This window comes from Hesperophylax consimilis, chromosome 27, assembly GCF_061612785.1.
Source record: "Hesperophylax consimilis isolate HC1 chromosome 27, BYU_Hcon_1.0, whole genome shotgun sequence".
NCBI classification, from domain to species: domain Eukaryota; kingdom Metazoa; phylum Arthropoda; class Insecta; order Trichoptera; family Limnephilidae; genus Hesperophylax; species Hesperophylax consimilis.
Genome location: NC_142862.1, coordinates 21,258,657 through 21,265,280, shown reverse-complemented (window position 1 = coordinate 21,265,280; position 6,624 = coordinate 21,258,657).

The window sequence follows — 6,624 nt, the reverse complement described above, 5'->3', positions numbered from 1 at the left end:
TCCTGGGGATCATTCGGATCATTCATGATTAGTGCGCATGTGCAGCACTTCTAATACTATAGATATATAACAAAAATCTAGCCTATCATACCATACAAAAAAATGGTCAATATATTTTTTACTGTCATCTACTGTATAAAACTACAACTAAGAATTAAACCAATACAAAAAATGCGTACAATTCTTTTTATAGTGTTTTCGTGGTAGTGCTAGTTTAGTCCACAGTTGAACGCCATAGTTTTCATTTATTTTATTTTGAGCTTTAGCTTCTCCTAGTTATAGTATTTGATCACAGCTCCTCAACTGGGGCACTAGGGCAACAAACATGGCAATAAATAGATAGTAGTATAAATAGTGATGTTATGTATGGGGAAGTTTCCCTCGATCTGGGGAGAAAATATGAATAAAAAACATCAGATTTCTATCGACGTTTTTAGTTTTCACTCATTTCCGACAATGTTTTCCCTGCAAAAACATTTATACATTATACGCATCGCAAATGTTTATGATGATATGATTTAAAAATGTTAATTTTTAGTATTTTGTACATGTAATAAAAATAACACAGAAAAACTTTATTTCAATTATAACTCATCAAATTGACAATTCAACACACCAACTATATAAAGTCATGAAAGTGATGAAACAAAAACTAGGTTTAAATAGGTTACGTAGGTCTATAGATTGGGTTTTTTTGCTTTTGTTTTATAATTAATCGTATGGAATAGCACTGTTTGTAGTATATGTCTCAAAGGTATGTTAAAATTAATATATATCAATAATTAAACATGGAACCTTTTATGGTGGGATTTTGAATTTAGGGAATTTGGACAGAAAATTTATACCTAATTCGAGGGAAAAACAGTTTCCGGGAATCAAGGAATTGAGAAGTAGTTACTTTAGTTAAACGTCCCTGGCTAAAATGAATATGTAAACATAACTTTTAACTTCATTGCAAAGTTGCCATTGAAACATTATGCCGTGAGTGGTTTATTTACGATTATGCCTTTCATTTCGCACGTAAATTATGCATGATTTTAATTTTAAATGTTTATTAAACAAGCTATTATGGTACAAGGATTCTTGAATGTTATAAACAAAACAAAAAAGTTGCTAATTAATTACATTGCCACTGTGGAAACTTGCGGGATACGTATTGTTATTATTCAGAAAAATTAATAAACAATATTAAATACTAATAAGTAATAATGATTAAAAACATGAGGTTATTGGCGCAAATGGAACATGAACTCGAGACCTTTCGCTATCCAGGCGTGTGCTCTGACAACTGAGCTATCCAATCAACTTTCAGACCCACCTTATTATCACCTTCTTTCAATTTATTCTGTGATATGGGTTATGTTGTGAAGCTGAAGGAAATGGGAAGGGGAAAGAGACGATAAAGAGGATGGTTGAGAAATAGATACCAGGTTTATTCAAATCTGGCCACTAAATGCGGTTAATGCCAATCCAAACCTTTCGATTCTGAGAGGTGGTCTATCACCATAGCGATGCTGAGAGTACTTACTTAATAATATATAAAATAATTTTTTTTCTTACATTCTTCTAGTAATATTTTGTTTTTATACAATTTTCTCATAAGTGTCCGGGGGTAAAGTGCGGTAAACTTATGGGGGTGTTTCTACATGATTTTAGAAGTAAAACAAATAAATGACGTTTTTCAAAATTCCAATGTTTTACAGTATTTTTTGGGTAAAAAATTTGAAATGTCTGTATTGGAAAAAAAATATTCTTCTAAGGAAAAATATTTTTGTATGGGGAAATAATAATTGGAATTTCAAAAAAAGTAATTTTTTTTTTACTTCTACCACCATGTAGAATCACCTCCCGAAGTGAGCGCACTTTCCCCCCGGACACCCTGTATAAATATTATTTGTTACTAACAATATTTTGTTTTTATATAATTTTCTCGTAAATATCTATTTTCTTTCTTCTTATTATGTTGTCCTATTAGAGGTACATGGAGGAAATCATGGACCTAAAAAGTCCTAGACGTAGCAATTCGAGAACAATTTGAAACCGCGGGGTGAGGGGGAAGATGTGTGAAAAATTCCAAAATTATTACTACTAATCCCATTCCTTGCCTCATCAAATACCCAAAAAATTCATAAGCCGTTATAACTGCATTAACAACACAAAAATAAAATATTAATAGTTCATTATGCACCACTTTGCATACAAATCAGTTCAAAAGCTAGCCATACAAGATGGCTGCCAGGCAATTTCTTCTCACCCTAGATTTGGCTTCAACGTCGCTCATACAAAACCACACTAATGCTCTGTTCAGTGGTGACTAGCTCTAAGGAGCGTTGGAGCAACGCACTCCTAAAATTTCAGGCAGTCTAAAAATAATAATTATCAACAGATTATAATATTATCAAAAATCAAAGTAATAAAAGTAATACTATAAAAGTATTAAGTTAAATTCAACTAGGTCGAATTTTTTTTATTTCTATCACATGTCATAAGTCATGTGGTGCAAGTGAATTTCATTTCGCTCATCGAGAAACATCACCCGGGAACATCAATTATCAATTATGTGGATGTCGACCACAGTATTGAAATTTCTACGAAACATGAACGGCGCTCGCCAATGCCTTGTAAACTCTTCGGTGAGATGGCGCCACTTTAGTTTACAGTTCCACTTATGTTACCCATTTTTTTTTTAGTGCAAACCGCCACTGGCTATGTCCAGGACTTATTAGGTCCAAGGAGGAAATCCATAATTGGTTTTATTTTGGCTATACTACAAACTGATAAAATATAATCTGTCAATGTCCATAAAAAAAATAATAATGGCCGCCAAGCAAAAAATCGATTTTAATTTTAACGAAATAACTATTAAAATGCATTATTTTCCATTTCCATAAACTGAAATACTTAGTTCATTATTATCTAACTGATACAAAGTGTTTTTTGTATTAAAAGTGTCAAAGGATTTTCTGTATATTCACCCTATTATGTTTCAATATTTAGTATTATCATATAGCGCTTACACTTTACAAGTTTGCCCATAAATAAATCACTTTAGTATAAATAAAAATTCTTACCAGAACCTTCAAATTTTCTTAGTCAACTAAAAGAAAAGTCATCGATTGTATCATTATAAAGTTTATTTTATTTTTTATTGCACAACATTATGATTGCCACAATTTATTACAAGTGTGTTGTAATCCTATGACATCAATAAATTAGATAAGCTGTGCAAAATGGTTTGGCTATGAATCATCCATTATAACTATAGCTGACGTTTTTGCCATTGTTAGCTAAATTGGTTAAATACCATCAAAGAAAAAACTAGTAGAATTACGTTATGGGCGTGTCCGTTTGCCCAAAGTAAGATTATTATTTAATATTACTTAAAATTAATCAAACACTTGTAGCATAAAGGATTTGTAACAAGGTGTGGATCCTTCTACTTATTTTATGTCTATGGTTTTGGGAATGATTAAAGAAAATACCCTAAGAGAGGACTTGGCATTCCAATAAAAAAATTCTGTCTAATTGGTAGCACAAAAACGGCTGCAACGCCAAGCCGTTTCTATGGTTTACTATTCAGTGGCTTGACATTTTATTAACATTTGGGGGATTATTTCTTATTTATCATAAATCATTCCAATAAAATAAAACGCATTTTTGTTTGTACATTATTTTATTTAAGAATATGTAATATGTTTTCTGGCAAGTCTAGAAATTTTGCGAATATAAAATTTTCAAAACTTGGATACATAATTTTTTATACCATGTATTTTTTTTTTTTTTTACTCCCATCTACATATAAATAAAAAATTTAATGTTTGTTTGTTCAAAATCTTAACACTTTCAGCCCTAGTGTTAATTCAAATTAAATTAATTAACACGAATTTTGTGATTTTTTTTTTACCGTAACGGTAGCGATTTAGAAAAGCCATGTTTTTGTTTTCTTATAGCTTGTAATCTTTTCTGTGGCGTCTATTTTTTTCGCTCGGTTGATATCCTTATTCCAGCCACAAAAACGATAAATATTTTGACAACTGCTGATTGTGAGTTTCATTGTATTTCTGCCGTCATTGATCACTTCATTTAAGGTGAGATATCAATGTTTTCTATTCGAATTACAAATATTTTAACGCATAAAGATATGTTCCATAATAATAACAACAGTACTGTCATACTATTCACGGTTCACAGTCATTTGCCAGAATATCGTAAATGAATTTCAATGTTCATTCAAATTAACACTGGTAGTGACGGAAATATTTTCGACTAGTATGGTGAATTTTTAAAGATTATTTTCCTATTTTTGTTGTTTGTTTTTGGGGTGTTATGCCGTGTTGCGCTAACTCCTTCTTTAGCCGACGTTTCGGACAGCGTTGCAGTGTCCATCATCAGGGCAGATCCGGTAGATCCGAAGATGTGTAAATTTTGGTTGTCGAGTTTGTGCTTATTTATTTGTGGCCTGGGCCCGTCCAAGTGCGAAATGCCAACGGAAGTGGCGACATCTTGTGGTGAATTCTAGAATTAGAAAACCGATTGACAGCGGTTAGAGTAGATGTACCCAGTATCAAGGTATAAATGCAATGGTTTTATATTGTATTATTATATGGTATTGTATATGTAACACCCCAAAAACAAACAACAAAAATGCTTTTGGCCGTGAGAATCTAAAAACTTACATTATTTTCCTAGATTATTTCTGAATGTATTTTAGTTAAAATGTTATTTGTTTCAAACCTAAGAGATTATCACTACATTGTAAATGTGCATTTTTGACATGAAACAGTAATATGTATTACTTTTGTGTTATATTTATTTTACCTTACTATTTAAAAAATACCCTCTGACGTCCAATACTAAGCCAAATAAACATAGAATAATTTCTAAAAAAAAAAAAAAATTAAATACCAAAAATTTTCAAATAATTTTCTGAGGTATTTATCAAGCATTACATATTTTATATATGTGGAAACAATAATGCGGGTGTGAAAGGGTTAAATCTCCAAAAGTTCTTCACCAAATGCTTTGAAATTTTGACACAACTTTGTAGTCGAATATGCATGTGTTTTTATATACCTATATTATAAAGATGTCACCTGCGACAGGTAAAAATATGCCTTTTTGAAAAACAGCGCTATCTGTTGGACGTAAAAGCAACACGCGCTTATGTTTCTTTATCTGCACAGACAGACTGAGCCATAGCAACGCGTGGCGGGATACAGCTAGTAACTTAATAAACATAATCATACCGACATATAATGTTATGGGCACTGCTTCATCCATCGAGTTACATTCAATGTTCTGTTAACAAAACGTTCTTCAAAATGTTTTGAACGCAAGAGTTCTCGGTTGACTTCCAACCTACAGGTCGTATAGCTTTGGCACCACTTGGAAACCTGAAAAGTGCACTTATAAAACAAACATAAATAGTATAAAATAAAGTCGCTATCAGCGTCTGTCTGTTTGTGCGCTTAGTTCTTCTAAACTACGCAACGGATTTTGATACGGTTTTCTCTATCATTTAGAGAATTTCTTCGAGAAGGTTCATCCATACAATACATTCATATTATATTTATGAAAAGTAAAGTTTATCTGAAAATTCACAACCTCAAACTTTACTCCAAATCATTAACAATACAGAACAATGCCGGGTACATGTCAGCTAATATGGTATAGTTTTAAGTCATCTTCAAACAAACAACAGTATGTGTGAAAACTAGATGTAATCCAACTATGCATCCAGATGCAAGGAGCTTTTCACTCCTCACAGAATATGAATATGCAGGAGATGCAGACGGAGAATACAGGACGGAACATACCTCAAGATAGAACATGGTCATAAAAAAAAAACCGATACATAATAATAGTTTTTATATTTAAAACTGTATGTATTACTTAAATGAATTTTAATAAAAACTTATTTACATAGGTACAATAATAAAACTAAGATTTTTATATAACTAAAATCAGATACCCTGTTGTAGTAATAATAACTTCTGACATTTCCTATACATTTTGATGGCAGTATGCTACACTAGCGCCTCCTAGTGGTGCGAGTTGTGCGACTTGGTTTTTTTTTGTACATTTTAAGAGTAGAGTTGAAATTATTCATTCATAGATTATTTTAAGAAACAAAACATTATTGCAGGGCTTTGAAATAATTAAGATGAATTGTTTGTTTGCGCATGTACATACATACGCAATATGAATAAATAGTTTTACATACAAATATAATATTGCATTGGTGATTTGAGTCGTATAGTTCCTATCTACGATAAGTCCACTTTCGTGAAATGTTGGCAAATTGATATTTTTTAATTACAAGGTTTTTTAAATAAAAACTAGAGAATTATTAATTAGGTGGGCTTTGCTGTCAAACTACGGATGTAAATAATAAGATAAAACCATGAATTTCTTAATAGTTTAGTAGTAATTACGTAAATAATGATGGACTTATCGGCATTTGAAAGTAACTGTCAAATTAATCGTATATAGGAACTCACCAGCCTGTGACTTATCGGTGTTTGTTTCTCAACAATGACAAGTATAGGGCCAGCAAAAAATTTGATTTAAAGGAAACGAAAATATTTAATTTTTTTTTTTTAATAAAAGTTAGTTAAGAAAAGT